Source organism: Lithobates pipiens, unplaced genomic scaffold, assembly GCF_037356315.1.
Source record: "Lithobates pipiens isolate NorthernLeopardFrog02 unplaced genomic scaffold, aLitPip1_a1.2 Scaffold_18, whole genome shotgun sequence".
Taxonomy (NCBI): Eukaryota; Metazoa; Chordata; class Amphibia; order Anura; family Ranidae; genus Lithobates; species Lithobates pipiens.
In genome coordinates this window covers 428,904,481-428,920,565 of record NW_027507758.1, presented here as the reverse complement: position 1 = coordinate 428,920,565, position 16,085 = coordinate 428,904,481, and the positions used below count along the sequence as shown (strand labels likewise).

Here is a 16,085-nt window from a genome sequence, read left to right as displayed (position 1 = left end):
GTGACTGCTTTCTTTATATGTCACTCTATGTCACTCAGATATGGCAGCTAAACTATATAGCTTCCCCTATCATTGATCAGGCAGGGACACTCTTAAGGTTGAAGGGCCACTTGGCACTCCTGGATGGAAGCCTTCTAATCTTCTGCTGCTCTATATTAGGGTTTACATATTCAGCTCACATATTCAGACCTATATACGGTTTGGATTTAGAGATTTAACTCGCGAGCATATCTAATAAATAACCTTACAAAATTTACTGTGGGTCCAAGTTTAACCACTTGCTTACTGGGCATTTATACCCCCTTCCTGACCAGGCCAATTTTCAGCCTTTAGAGCTATCGCACAATGAATGACAATTGTGCTGTCATTCAACACTGTACTCTTTTTATGAAATTTCAGATTTTTGTTGAGACAGATAGAGCTATCTTTTGGTTGTACTTAATCACCAATGCTAAACAAACAAAAGAAAATATATATATTTTTTTAAAAACTACTTTTTTCTGGTTTCTGTTATAAACGTTTGCAAATAAGTAATTTTTCTCCTTCACTGATGTGCACTGATGAGGCTGCACTGATGGTCACGGATAGGCTGCACTGATGAGTACTGATAAGGCGGCACTGATGGGCACTGATGAGGCTGCACTGATGGTCACTGATAGGCTGCACTGATGAGTACTGATAAGGTGGCACTGATAGGCTGCACTGTTGAGTACTTTACCACGATCACAAAGTGTGCCAAGGGCGCGGTCCCGGGAGAATGTCCATCGATGACCTCCTGGGAAAACAGAGCCACACTGTAGATGTCTTTCAGCTATAGCGTAGTAAGGAAGTAGTTAGAGAGACTCTATTGCCAGACCTTTAATTTCAACAGCACTCTTCCCATGAAGATATGTTATGCATGTTATTTACTTGTAAAAGCCTAAAAAAACTATTTTTTTGTTGCGCTAATAGGTTACATATAGCAGGGCCGGGGGGGGGGGGGGGGGAATGAGGGGAGAGGGAATAGGATAGGAAGGCAAGGGGTATATTATAGCTGGAGTACAGAAGAATGTTTGGACTTCAAATGCTGTTTTTGGAAAGATCCAAACAATTCAGAAGTTGTTATGGAACAATAAGTCTGTAGTCACTTGAGAAAGGAAGTATCGTTGCACAAGCATGCTGAAGGGTAGAAGACACCTTTAGAAGATATACAAGCAGAAACACAAAACAGCGCCAACCTAAGTGCAGTATTAAAGTCCACAAATATTTATTTAGAATGTAGTATTTATTGATGTTACATACATGATGTGCCTGATTTTCTCCTACACAGAGTGAGTGTACAACATTCTAAATAAATATTTGTGGACTTTAATACTGCACTTAGGTTGGCGCTGTTTTGTGTTTCTGCTTGTATAACTTGTAAAAGCCTGCCTTGTGTAAGAGCAACTCCAGAAGTCTTAGCCCTTGTACACACAGTCGGACAAAGTTGTCGGAAAATCTGATCGTTCGGAACGTGATGACGTTCGTCCGTTGCGACGGGACTACGTTGAGGCTAGTAGCCAATAGCTTTGGTCTCGTAATTTGATCTGAGCAAGCGTGGCACTTTGTCTGATCGGAATTCTCTACAAACGATCGGACAAAGTCCGATCTGATCATGTTGTCGGAAAATTTTATATCTAGCTCTCAAACTTTGTTGGTCGGACATTCCGACGGAAAAAGTCAGATGGAGCCCACACACGGTCGGATTATCCAACAACACGGTCCGATCGGACATTTTCCGTCGGAATTTCCGACCGTGTGTACAAGGGCTTAGAACCAGGGCTTTTTTTCTGCCGGAACTCAGAACGCAGTTGCGGTACCTATGACAGGCAGCCCACTCTGCTCTGACCTGTCATTTATCTCACACTAGCGCTGTGCACACAGGGCTGCTGCCTTTTGAGATCTTTGGCACGGCACGGCAACATACAGCTGCTGCCTATGTTGATTCAAGTGGCAGCTTTGGTCCCCGCCTCTTCTCACATTGTAGCACTGAGAAGAGAGCAGAGGAGCCCTAAAACTCTGCCCCAACTACAGTTCTCGATTGTCTGAAAAGCCTGCGCATAACACATGGACTGGAGCACTGGATCAGCAGTGGAAGAGGTGAGGGAGTTCTGAATGAAAAACGGGGGGGGGGGGTGAGGGGAGAGTTCACAGTGAGAGGATAACTGTGAAAGAAGGAGGGGGTGGTTGTGCAGCAAGGAGGGGGGGGGGTGGAAATTTGCCCAGAGAGGAGAACTGGGAAGGGAGCTTTGTATAGAAGTAAGAGCTGCAGAGGGAAGAAGGCAGGTTGTGTAAAATGAGAGCTGTGGAGGGTGGGGGAGGTTGTGTAGAGGTGAGAGCTGTAGGGAAAGCTGGGGGAGCAGAGGTGGGTGGCAAAGTTGAGAGCTGTGGATTGGGGTGAGCTTTAGATGGGGGTCCAGAAGGGGATCAGAGATAATATGGATGGAGGTGCAGAGGTGAGTTGTGGAGTGGGGGTGTAAGCTGTAGTTAGAGGGGTGCAGAGGTGAGATGTTGATGGGGGTGCAGAGTGGGGCTGTGGACAGGGAAAGAGGGGTGAGCTGTGGATGATGGTTGCAGAAGTTAGGAGTGGATGGGGGACACAGAGGTAAGCAAAGAGATAAACAGAAGTGAGGATTTGATGATTAATTTTGGAGGGATACTTGAGGGGGAAGACCAGGGAAATTAGCTGGGGAACAGTAAGACCCCTTTCATACTGGGGTGTTGTGGGAGCTAGTAGTAAAATGCTAAAACTAGCGGCACTTTAACGCTGTTATAGCAGTGCTTTGGTGCCACTAGTAGGGTGCTTTTAACCCCCAAGAAGGGGTTAAAAGCGACCGGTAAGTGCTGCTTTCAAATCGCTTTTATGGCGCTTTGAAAGCGGTGCCCATTCATTTCAATGGACAGGGGCGGTGGAGGAGTGGTGTATACACTGCTCTCCCACTGCCCCAAAGATGCTGCTTGCAGGACTTTTTTATTCTAGTCCTGCAAGCGCACCGCTCCATTGTGAAAGCTTTCACACTGGGGCTGCAGAAGAGGCAGTTTACAGGTGCTATTTTTAGTGCAAAAACGCCTGTAAAGCGCCTCAGGGGTCTAAAGCATACAGAGTTAGTGACCAAGAGTATGTGATGTATGGCACAGCGTGCAGGGTCCAGTGGGGTGAATTGTGTAACACCTTGTACATTACATACTCAGAAACACTATACTCTGTGTGCTGTGCTGCATGTTACATATTAAAGGCCTCGGTATGGTACTCCTGAATGCTGTACAATGGGTTTTGCATTACATACCCCTGAGCCCTGTACTCTGTATACTGGACTGCATATTACATAGCTTTACCACTGCTCTCTGTGTGCTGGGCTCTATGTTTCATATTCTTGACCCCTGCACTCTGTACACAGGGCTTTATGCTCCATATTTATGAGAACAAGGGACGCTTTGCATTGAATGTAAGTACTATCCTGTTTGCTGTTTTTTTTTCTGCACCCTGTGTGATATGCCCCACTCACAATTGCACAATACACACTTCTGAGCCCTGTGTTTTATAAAGGCCTGAGTCCTGTACTTTGTGTGTTAAACATTCCTGAACCATGTGTGATACACAGTTCTAAGGCCTCACTTATTACAGTTATTTAATGCCACTGTACTTCTCTCCTCTAAGGAAGGTGTGTCTGGGGGTGGGGTTTGGGTGTGGTTTGGGATGGGGTTTGGGCGGGGGTTTTGGGCTGGGAGGGTGAGTTCCTGCACCTATTTTCTGAGAAAAAAATCCCTGCTTAGAACTGTCACTTAAATTAATCATGCAGGCATCGCTAAATGGCAGACCGCAGTCCCGACCTGGACCAAGTGACAGTCTAGTCCAGACTGTAGTAGTCCCACTTAGCAGCCAGGGTGCACGTTCTCACCGCATGGTGCTTATAGCAACCAATCACTCAATCACTCCCTTGTTACCATGAAAAGCTGGGCACATCCCACCCTTCATTCAGATCTGCCACACCTCCCACCCTTTGCCCTGTGTGTTAAGGTAGGACTGTGAAAGGTGGGGGGAGCTGTAATTGCAAGGAGGATTGTGAGGTAAGGGAGGGGGCTGTGATATGAGGGGGGCTATGATGTAAGGGGGTGGCTGTGATGTGAATGGGGGACTGTGAAGTCGTGAAGTGATGAGGAGCTTTTACACTGAACACTGTCTCAGTGTTAATTGTTTTGCATGTATGCACTCACATCACGTTGAATTAGGGGCAGAGGCAGAATAGAAGATACATTCTGGTTTTGGACCAAGAATCAATCCATAACAATTTGACGCACCAACGTGAAGCCCTGGTTTTGGACCAGCAATAAATCCATAACAAAGAGAAGGAAGGAAAGACTGTAATTTGGGAGGGGAAGCTGTGATGTAAAGAGTGGTCTATAATGTGAAGGGGGTGTGTGATGTTAAGAGAGGGCCTGGGGACAATGATGTAAAGGGAGGGGGGCGACTGTGATGTGATAAAAACTATAACTCAAAAATGACACTGCGCTATCCAAATAAAGCCGCTAACACGCTAAAAATTGATATTCTAGCTCAAACCATGTAAACAATATATAAAGTGTAGCTCTAAAAAAAGAAATAGTAGTGCATGAATCAGTGCAATAGTTAGACTTGTACGTGAAAACTCACATAGTTATTGTTGGTCTACACAATAAAAATATTACATCTCCAACAATCAGTACATACATATGCTCATTAATATATATGCATCAATAAGTGAGGGAACCTTGTGTATAACAAAATATAACACACAAAAAAGGAAAATTATAAATAATTTGTGAAAAAGACAGACAGTCCTTTATAGAAGTGAAGTCCTAAATATGAGATGAAGTATCAGATGAACCATCCAATTATAGCTTAACTGAGCAGCCACCCGTGTGACGATACCACCACCTTAATAGATGTAGGCTTACCGAATGGTGTTGACCCAAACAAACATATATTCTAAGGGTCATACGTGCTCAATACTCTGGTCAGGAAGTGAAGAAAAATCTTCAACGGGGTCAAGGACAATAAAAATCAATTGTTGGTCCTTGCCTTCAAGTCTATTAGGAGTATCCTTATTGCTAAACGTGTCCTTCTTGTAGAATTTCCCTAACTCCAGGCCCTGCTCACATATTGTCACTGGGAACAGAGGCCAAAAAAAAAATATGACGTCCTAAACCTTCCTCACTCTAAAACAAATAATTTTGCATGTAGATACAATTGAAGTTGTTTTTAGCTGCTGATTGGAGCCCCATATTCTGGCACAATGATGACCTATTGTGATGTCTTAATTACTACATATTTAATCTCAGTTTGTGTTCCCAGAAAATCCACCTTTACTTTAGAATCTGATGCAAAATAATGGCTATTCTTCATTACCTTACCAGAACACACACACACGTTGGCAATCTCTTCTCAAATTAGTTAGTAAAAAGAAATCAAGCAATCATAAAAAATTAAAGATACTCCAGAGAGAATGTGTAATGTTCACATCAGTATGCACAGAAAGCTGACAAGGATATATTAAATCCATAATTACAATAATCCACAGCTGCAATGGCACTGGTAAATAATAAATTGCCGAGTGAGATCTGCTGTCTGTATGAAATTGAAAGGAAAAGACATCTGTTATGTATTGGGGCCTGATTTTATCCCCTCCATAGCACAATTCATTCTCCGTACCAACACTATTACCAGATTCACATTTTCAGGCAATTTTCCAAGTTGAATGTTCATGGCCTTTGGGTGTTTTCACATCTCTTACTGGTTATTGATTCCTTACAATGCTTTGCAAACATTAAATGTATACTTGATTTTTCTTCTGGTACAAACTAAAGTGTTGGCTACCATTAACTCTGCTAATAGAGCAGTGTCAGATATAACCTTGTGTCCTAGTCATAGATTAAAAAAAAAACTGCCTAAAGCATGCATGAGAAAAAAATGCAAACAGGAAGGCCAAATTTTTGAGATGTGTTGCTGCCATCAACTTCAGAATGACCGTATTTTTTCCTTTTACACATTTATGTTTTCTATTTTCTATAGTGAATGAAATATGGGTTTATGAGATTTGTAAATCATTGCATTCTGTTTTCACGTAGGTGTTACACAGTTTCCCGCCTTTTTTTGGAATTGGGGATTTCAGTTTTTTCTTATGTATATTGAAATGTTCTAGACCTGGTGTGGATTCATGGCAGTAATAATTATAGTTTGCCTGTCTCTAAAACAGCTGGTAGTCTGGATCTCTATGACTCCTCAATTCATGCTGCTGGCTACAGTTCTTCTGGACAAAATTCCAGCTTAGAGTGAAAATATAGCTGTGCTACATACTTTTCTGTCACAGCGTGCAATGCTGTCTTTAGGTCTTAGATGAAACAACTGTATCCTTATTAAACTGTAAAATCTTGTTGTAGAGTTTTCCAAGTAAGACTTTAATCCACATCAAATACAAATAATCAAAAACACAAATAAAAAAAGAATTTCTTCTTAAAGGAAACGTGTTGCTTCTGAACAGATTTAAAGGTGTTGTAAACCTTCAAAGTTTTACTTAGCTGAACCTAGTCTTTCCAGTGATGGGGACGAGCACACCAGCTCCAGGCGGTGTCTCGGGGGCCTGATTGGATAGATTAATAGCAGTGCAGCCATTGGCTCCCACTGCTGCCAAACAAATCCAATTCTTGTTTCTATGTATCATTTGTCATTGTATAATATTATTTACATGGAGGAAATTATACATGCTCACTTTGATATTATTTAAATATATACTCTAGATCAGCCTTTTTCAACCTTTTCAACACAGAGGAACCCTTGAAATAGTTCTCCAGTCTCTGGGAACCCCTGCTAAAAATTAGAAATCTACAACTCATGATATATTAGTGTGATGGTCAGTGGGAAGAGTGGTCCTTACACTTGTGGTCATTGGGAATAATTACCTCCTTACAGATAGCTAAAAAGATCAATGGTGTAGGTGGGAACATAGCTAAGAGGAAGAAATTGCCCAATGCTGAAGGAACCCCTAGCAACCTCTGGAGGAACCCTAGGGTTTCACGGAACCTTGGTTGAGAATCACTGCTCTAGATAATAATTTGGGGCACATAAATATGATATATTATGTATGAATATTTTGTAGTCTTTTATCAAACCAGCAGGTGGAACTCTAGGCACCTTTTCACATCTTCAACTTTACATTTTTTACAGGCGGTTTACAGGCTCAGTAGCTCAATCTGCTAATCACACATAGAACTGTGGAGTTATTACACCGATCATTTATTACAGCCACTCATTCCTTAACAGCATACTCAACATACAGACTTAAATCAAATATTTTTTTTTCTGCCTTATTAACAAACCCATAAAACTCTGTACTTTTCCAAGTATTAAATATTTAATATATAGATTGTATACATTTTTTTTTAATGACAGGTAAAAAAAATTATTGGTTACAGTGCGTCTTTTATATTGGCTTTAATAGAAAACTATAAAAATAAAGTGGATGTAAACCCTCATATATAGCCAGTGAAGTGAACAGCCTCAGATGATACACAGAGATGAAACAATTCTCCCTGCATACATTTTACATGTATATCTGCTGTCCTCAGCTTTATATATACTTTAGAAAGTGCACATCCTGTTACAGATTTTCTCTTCCTGTTCAACACTGAGTGTGAAGTCTGGGCACAAAGCCAAGACAGTTGATTGGAGGAAAGGCACACACCCCCACACCACACTGGCAAAGGAAGGAAGGAATGTGCAGAGCTCTGCTGTGAGAAGGCAAGCTGTCAGCTAAACTATTTATAGCAATCGCCCACAACACAAATTTACAGCTGCTTTTATCTCCTGTGTCAGAGAACTTGACAGAAGTTATTTGGCTGATGACAGGGCTACAGAAAAGAGGAAACACACAGGTGCTTTGAAGAGAGGTAAGAAAAAACTACAAATAGATGTGCCCAGCTCAGATTTCAGTTGAAGCCATAGCTTCAAGCCAATTTGCTGTTACAGAGAATAAGCAGCAAAGCACAACCATTGTGTAGTGCTGCAGAGCAAGAAGCACTGACAGTTACATGACTGCCCAGCTCTGGGTCTTGGGGGGCTGCAAGAGCCCACAACAGTGAGGAGAACAGCGATATCACATTACTGGTGCCAATACTCTGGGAGAGGTCGAAGTCTGCTCCCACTAGCCATAGTTGCCTAGAACTTGGACTTGTACAGACATGTGACTGATAGGAAACAGGTGAAAAAGTAGGTATTTACACGCTTATTTACGCTTATTACTTGAAATGATGTTCAGCATTAATGAAGGCTGAGAGAAGACAACATTTAAAACTTACTTAGTATCTCTTGCTGACCCACCACAGTACACAAACTGCGGCATTGTGGCACATGCAAGCACAATCATGTACATGTATGTCATTGTGCCTTTTTTTTCCCCTGTCTCTAATGCCCCTGCATGTTAGCCTATGGTCCATCCACACATAAGCTTATAGAGGAGTTTAGAGTTGGGGAAAAAAAAAAAAAACAACAACTGAAAGTGCGTCCAGGAGCTAGACGCGTTTAGTGCTTGAGCGTTAATTCATTTCAATGGTCAGAATAAATTATTATTCTGACCAATGAAATTAATTGACACCTGTAAATGCGCTTAAATGCTTTACATATTTTTACAAGCAATCAGGAGTTTTTTTTTGTGGTGCACCGAAATAAAAATTCCAGTGCCCAAACCAAAACCATATATATATATATATTTTTTTTTTAAATATATATATATATATATATATATAATTGTATTATTTTTGACTTTTTAATTATTATCATGAATTTAAATGAATATGAATTTATTTTCGTCAATTATCAGCACCTTTTTGACCAATTAATTTCCTTTCACACTGAGCAGTTTTTTTTAAGCACTTTTGCATTAAAAAAGCGTAAGAAAAGCATCCCTTTAACTTCTATGTATATCTTCACACTGGTCCATTACTTTTCTGTTGCGGTGTTATAAATCCTGCTTGCTGCATTTTTGGTGTATATTTGGTCATTTTAAAAAAATGCACCGAAAAATGCACCTCCCCATTGAAATGCATTGAAAATGCAGCAAGAACGCATCAAAAATGCACCTGTGTTGCGTTTTTGATGCGGGTTTTGAGTCACATGACCTATGAAAGGTGCACCATAAGCACAGTAGAATTTCTTCAATATTGTGGTAAAATCACAACAAAATTGATGTTAATTTACTGCAAATTGCCGTAAAAACGCAGCAAAAACAAACGCTTGTGCCAGGAGGAAAGGCTTCTAGGAGAGTCTGCAAAATGTGTGCATGAGGTCTAAATATTCCTCAGGCTAATTTCCATGGTTCTGGCACCTACCACTAAGTCTTGTTCTGACTTGGGACAGAAGCAATGAGCATATGTTAAAAAACGTTCTTTTTCTCGTTAGAAAGCCCAATTTGCTTTGCAGACATAGGCATTGATTTAGTAAAACTGGAGAGGGCAAAATCTGGTGCAGATGTACATGGTTGCCAATCAACTTCTAACTTCATCTTGTTCATTTAAAGCGTTTGTTAACCCAAAAAAAAGATTTTCTTGTATCTTAAAGCAGATTAAACAGCACAGTGCTTGTGCTATGTAATCTGCCCCCTCTAAAAGATAAAAAAAAAAAAACTGAATCTGGCACTTCCTGTATCCCTCTCTAAACAGACCACGAAAATCAGGGCAGCTCCGCCCTAATCACCGTGGTCGGATTGCGGCCCTCCGTTATACGCTGCCCCCTTTGCCCTGCATGTCAGCTCATGTCTGTGTCTCCATCTCCGCCCCCCGCTTTTAGTAAAAGGTAAAATGTTTTTTGCCCATTGCCAGTCCATCTATGATACCCTGGCAGAGCATACTGCATTATTGTTTTAGAAAAACGAGCACTGTAAATATTGTTTTAACGATGTCTTCAGGCTGAGAGAGGCTGAGCGCCCCTTTTGTGACCTCCCCAGCTGACGTCAGAGGGAGATCACGGACCCTCCTGCAGTATCCATTCATTGGAGCTGAACAGCGGCAGAGAGTCATGTGAGTGGCCTGAAGATTGGCTTTAAATAGATATTTACAACGCTCGTTTTTCTATAAGACAGGTACTGTTTGCTCTGCATGGCTCTAATAGAGAGTCTAGCAGAGTTTAATTTATATGGGTTAACAAACCCTTTAAGCTTTGACAAAAAACTGGAAGCTGATATAACACAACAACTGATAAATCTAAAATGGTAAACTTAAAAAAAATATTTAGAACAAAACTGAGCAAAAACCATTATAACTTTCTTTAAGGTTAATTCAATGTGACTTCATAAACTTGCAAAGGAAACTTCTCCCTAAAATAGTCACTATCCTTATAAAACATTTCCTTGGTATTTGGAAGAAATACTCCAAGCTCTTCTAATTAAAAAGGCACAACTTTTTTTCCTCTAGCAGATATTGGATCCCTGGCATTTTACCTTGCTGGAATATAATTAAGCACTGTGAACTTAATGGCTATCCTTATTCACTGAGCATCTACAGCATTTTCAATGATGGCCATTCTTTACTGCAGTTTAGAAATAGCTGGAAGAAATAAAAACACAAAGCATTGCAACAATTTATACTACAAAGAAAGAAAATTACTAAGTGCTGAGCGTCCTCTGCTTGCTGGATGTGCGGAAGGTGATTTATTTATAAGCAGCGTGGTATTTATCTTCTGCAAATGGTTATAGTGCAGTTATTTGTGTGCTTCTATCAATAGAACAAGTAATACAAATCCTTTCCTACCCTTAACCCGGACACTGGCACGTCCCAAACACCAGTCCTTCTTCTGTAAACATAATGATATGTATCAGAACCACTGTGTCTGGTTTTATTACCTGGGAGCCAAGTACTGACTGGTTGTAGGCTCCATAGAGTTGTTTCTTAAAACACTATGGAGTTGATTTACCAAAACTGGAGAGGGCAAAATCTGGTGCAGCTCTGCAGAGAAACCAATCAGCTCCAAGGTGTTATTGTCAAAGCTTAATTAAAGTTAGAAGCTGATTGGCAGCCGTGCACAGCTGCACCTGATTTTGCACTCTCCAGCTTTAGTAAATCAGCCCCTATGAATGAAGACTAGCATCCCAAAGTACCTCATATTAGCCAATAAAGAAACTGGCTAGCTTTTTTATTAAATGCCAGAGTTGCCAGAATGCCAGTCAATGCCAGAGACTCGGTACTGGCAAAACAGCATTATAGTGCATTGAGAATGATGAATCATGCCTTACACTGGTGTCATGTGAAAGATGTTATTTTCAATGAATCCCAGATACTCCACTACAAGGCTACAAGGCTCCCCGCACCACTCACCTGATCAAAAGGTGCTGGCTCCATGATGGCCTGTGATCTGTTAACTTCAAGAGCAGAGAAACAAGAAAGGAGCTCAACTTCAAAGAGTCGAAGGTACACCTATTAGCATTACCCAATCCAGAGATAATCAACCTGCTCATAGAATGTGTTCCAATCCAACAGGAGCTTAGTCATTGAGTACGCTATACAGTAATTCTATTGCCCTGTACACACGATCAGAATTCTCGTTGGAAAAAGCTCTGATGGTTTAACCGTCGGAATTCCGACGGAATTCCACTCAAACTGTCTTGCCTACACACGGTCACACCAAATTCCGACCACCAAGAACGCTGTGATGTACAACATGTACGATGGGACTAGAAAAAGTAAGTTCAATACCTAGTAGCCAATAGCTTCCATCTTGTAGTTGTATCTGAGCATGCGTGAGTTTTTGCGTGTCGGAATTGCATACACACGATCGGAATTTCCGATAGAAAGTTTTTTCCATCGGGAAAACTGAGAACATGCTATCAAATTTTTGCTGGTGGGAATTCGGCCAGCTAAATTCCGATGGAGCATACATACGGTCGCATTTTCCGCATTGTCTCATCGGTCTTTTGCTGGCCGAAATTCCGATCGTGTGTACGCGGCATATGACTAAGCACTTGGAGTAAAAGGTGCAAGAAGAGCAGGTGGATTGCTTCTGTATCAGGTGATACCAAAAAATGTACCTTGGGCTCTTTGAAGCTGAGCAACTCTGTTTTTGTTTCAATGCAGTGAAAGCTGATATTATTGATCTAGCACATAAAATGAGCTTCTGATCAGTATCATTGATTAAGCTGGTACCATAATACTGGTAAATTTTAGTACAATGATTTTACCCACCATAAAATCCAAAAAGGCAAATTAATAAAAATAAATCCATGCTAGGTCACCAATTAATGAATGCAAGCAGCCGCTGTGAAACTGTGACAACAGTTAATCAAACAGTGCAAGCAAAAAGCAGCTCTAGTGAAAACCAAATTGCTAATATATGACAAACAATCAAAACACGTGCAAAGTTATGTGAAATGATATATAAATGATATATAACACTAATTTAGAGTGTTCATATAAATATACAAAATAATAATACAAGGTGTGTCTAAAAAGTTTGGTGAATGGTCCAATATCTCAACAGCAAAATAGGCCAGGTGCGTGCATTCACATGGCTATCCAGAGACATATCGAGAAGCACCACCTAGCATGGAGTACACGTGACCGTCAGGGTGAACCCGCTGTGGGCAGTTGAACGTAGTCAGTGTGAGAGGTAGGGTCACAGTGCAATGGAGCAACGAGTGAACAGTGTTGTGCTACGAATTGGGGAAAAAGATGACGGAGACACGTGAAATGTTGGTGCAAGTGTATGCGACGGAGGCCGTGAGCAGAAAATGTGCTTACGACTGGTTCAAACACTTTCGCATCGGGACGAAACAACTGAGATTTAGCCACGTTCGGCTCAGTCATCGACAAGCAGAACCCCAGACACAGTGTGCCCCATCGTCTGCAAAGATTTGGGTAAGTGGAAGATCTGTTCCTCGTTTGTGTCACACAAGCTAACAGATGAACAGTAAGCAAAACGGATGAAAACCTCTGGAGATTTCATTACCATGTGTGACCAGGATCCATCCAGCATCCTGAAGGGCACACGTTTTGCAGACGTGGTGGCAATCCAAGAACATATGACAGTGGTTCTGTGATCGATTTCTAAAGAGGCCTTTGCTGACAGTTTCCAGAAGCTTTATAAACATTTGCAAAAGTGTGTTGTGAAGGATGGCGATTATTTTGAAGGCCAATAAAGGTAATTTCTTTGTAGCTTCTGTTTTGTTTGTTTTCTGATACCATTCACTGACCTTTTTAGACATACTTCGTAGATGACTCAGCCATTGGTCCAGTGGGAACTCAATGTGTAAGCAAAGACAGTCAGATCCACAGTGGATGTTATTCCTGGCCAGGATACAAGCAGGGATCACTGTGGTGGCCAGAGTATGGAAGAATCCTGGACGCTACAAGCATGAGAAGGCAAGGCGAGAATGCCAGCTGCTTTTAGATGAGAAACCACCAGTGGCCTTTAGTAGGAACACGTATTTGGGAGGATTTCCCTTTCTTCAGCCTGTATGTTTAGGGCTGTTGACCTGCTAGAAGGTGAACCTCCGACCCAGTCTCAAGTCTTTTGCAGACTCTAATACCGTGTACACACGATCAGAATTTCGGTCGGAAAAAACTCAGATGGTTTTCCCAACGGAATTCCGGCGGTATTTCGCTCAAGCTGTCTTGCATACACACGGTCACACCAAATTCCGACCGCCAAGAACACTGTGACGTACAACACGTATGACGGGATTAGAAAAAGGAAGTTCAATACCCAGTAGCCAACAGCTTCCATCTCGTAGTTGAATCTGAGCATGCGTGAGTTTTTGTGTGTCGGAATTGCATACAGATGATCGGATTTTCCGATAGAAAGTTTTTCCGTCTGGAAAATTGAGAACATGCTCTCAAATTTTTGCTGGCGGGAATTCGGCCAGCTAAATTCCAATGGAGCATACACATGGTTGCATTTTCCGATGAAAAGCTCTCATCAGTCTTTTCCTGGCCGAAATTCCGATCGGCCAGTATCACAGTATCAGCTGTGAGTCATAACCATTACAGGTTTTCTTCTAAGATTGCCCTGCATTTGGCTCCATCCATCTTCCCAACAAGCTTCCCTGTCCCTGCTTAAGAAAAGCATTCCCACAACATTATGCTGCCACCACCATATTTCATGATGGGGATGGTGTGTGCAGGGTGATATGCAGTGTTAGTTTTCCGCCACATATAGCGTTTTGCTTTTAGGCCAAAAAGTTCAGTTTTGGTCTCATCTGACCAGAGCACCTTCTTCCACATGTTTTCTCTGTCCCCCACATGGCTTCTCGCAAACTGCAAATGGGACTTCTTATGACTCTCTTTCAACAATGGCTTTCTTCTTGCCACTCAGTTCTGTGAATAGATTCTTCCACCTGAGCTGTGGATCTCTGCTGCTCCTCCAGCTATACCATGGGCCTCTTGGCTGCTTCTACGATTAATGCTCTCCTTGCCCAGCCTGTCAGTTTAGGTAGATGGCCATGTCTTGGTAGGTTTGCAGTTGTGCCATACTCTTTCCATTTTCAGATGATGGATTGAACACTGCTCTGTGAGATGTTCAAAGCGTGGGATATTTTTTTTAGAACTTGTGTTCTAAACGTGTGTTTCTTGGCCTTCATAATACTGTTTGTTCACTAAGGCTCTCTAACAAACCTCTCTAACAATTACACAAAGGTGGACTCTATTTACTAATTAGGTGACTTCGGAAGGCAATTGGTAAAAAAATTTGAAAATCATTTATCATTTTCCTTCCACTTCACAATCATGTGCCACTTTGTGTTGGTCTAGTACATAAAATCACAATAAAATACATTTACGTTTTTGGTTGTAACATGATGTGGAAAATTTCAAGGGGTATGAATACATTTTCAAGGAACTGTATATCAGAGATTGCATTTTCACATTAACTTAGCTGTTTTGCATTTATAGTAGCATTGCATCTGGTTTACAGGTATTTAATGGGAAAACTCTACTTTTAATATTTTTTCCCAAAATACCAATCCTTAATGTTCCAAAACCAGTTTATTATAAAATGTATTTCAGTGGCACGGATCTTCTTATTCTTTCTCATATAATGTACTACATGCTATGCTACTTTACACAAGTCATGTGCCGCATGTAAAAACACAAGAATGCAGATGGGGGGGGGGGGGGGGGGGCTGTCTCCAAGCGAGGACAATCCCCTCGCTATCCCTATATTCTTATCAAAACTGTATGCCTCACATAGACTTTGGATCACATGATTTTTAAATGTTTTAAAAGCTGTGACCTAACTTGGTTACTGTTAGCACTTTAGTTTTTTGGGTCCTGCTTGGCCACCCTTGCGCATGCTTGGTTTTCACTCCATTAAATATAATAGAAAGGCCTCTTCTTGCAAGAAAAAAATCTGAACATTAAAAGTACCCAACATTAGGAAAAAAAAAAATGAAACGCTGGCATGGCTAGGTCACAGCTGTTACAATAGGACGATTGCTTGCTCTGAGGTCTTTGTGGTGCATTTACCTTTATTGGAGAAGGTGGGGCAGCTTAATGAAAGTGCAGCTCCTTTAATAGCTGGTTAGCTGCTACTGGCATACAAAATTACAACAACCCCCCACTAAAACCAATATGGCCTGTGATATTTAACAACTAACATATGCAGACCACAATATAACATGCACCATGTTCCCTCAAACACATGTACCTTTCATAAAACCGATGTTTGTCATAATTTATGCTTTTTGTTACTGCAGATCGTATGAACTTTACACCTATTATTGTACTATGGAACAACAGCTATGAAAACACTTTTAATCAAAATTGGATTAAACAACCAAAAAGCTACATTAATTCTAATTTACTGCCAAACGAAAGAAAACCAACAAGTGGTTTGATTTAAAGTTCAAATAAGAGGGTTTTTTTCTTTTGTTGTCTCCAAGCTTTTTTGCATTTGGACTGTTTTAAACAGTGGCTCTGTGCATTAAATGTCCATAACATTGCACAGTTAACTTCAAAGAAGCAACTGCAATTTATTCTCCCTTCCCTTTAGAACTCTCAGAAAAAGCTTCTGCTGAGAAGAGATAACAGGCCAGCTTTGATACGCAGTCTTT

At 41.1% G+C, this 16,085-nt stretch overlaps 1 protein-coding gene and 1 long non-coding RNA gene across 4 annotated transcripts in view; one reads left to right on the top strand and one right to left on the bottom strand.

The window, feature by feature from the left end:
• PPM1L (protein phosphatase, Mg2+/Mn2+ dependent 1L) overlaps positions 1–16,085 on the bottom strand; it is a 367,577-nt gene that overhangs the window by 148,643 nt on the left and 202,849 nt on the right. The gene's annotated exons all lie outside the window — the stretch shown is intronic.
• The window catches only part of LOC143990194 (uncharacterized), a 56,721-nt gene continuing 48,646 nt past the window's right edge, over positions 8,011–16,085 (top strand). Inside the window, exon 1 of the long non-coding RNA XR_013277208.1 lies at positions 8,011–8,260. This is a non-coding gene — a long non-coding RNA (uncharacterized LOC143990194). The remainder of the gene's footprint in view (positions 8,261–16,085) is intronic.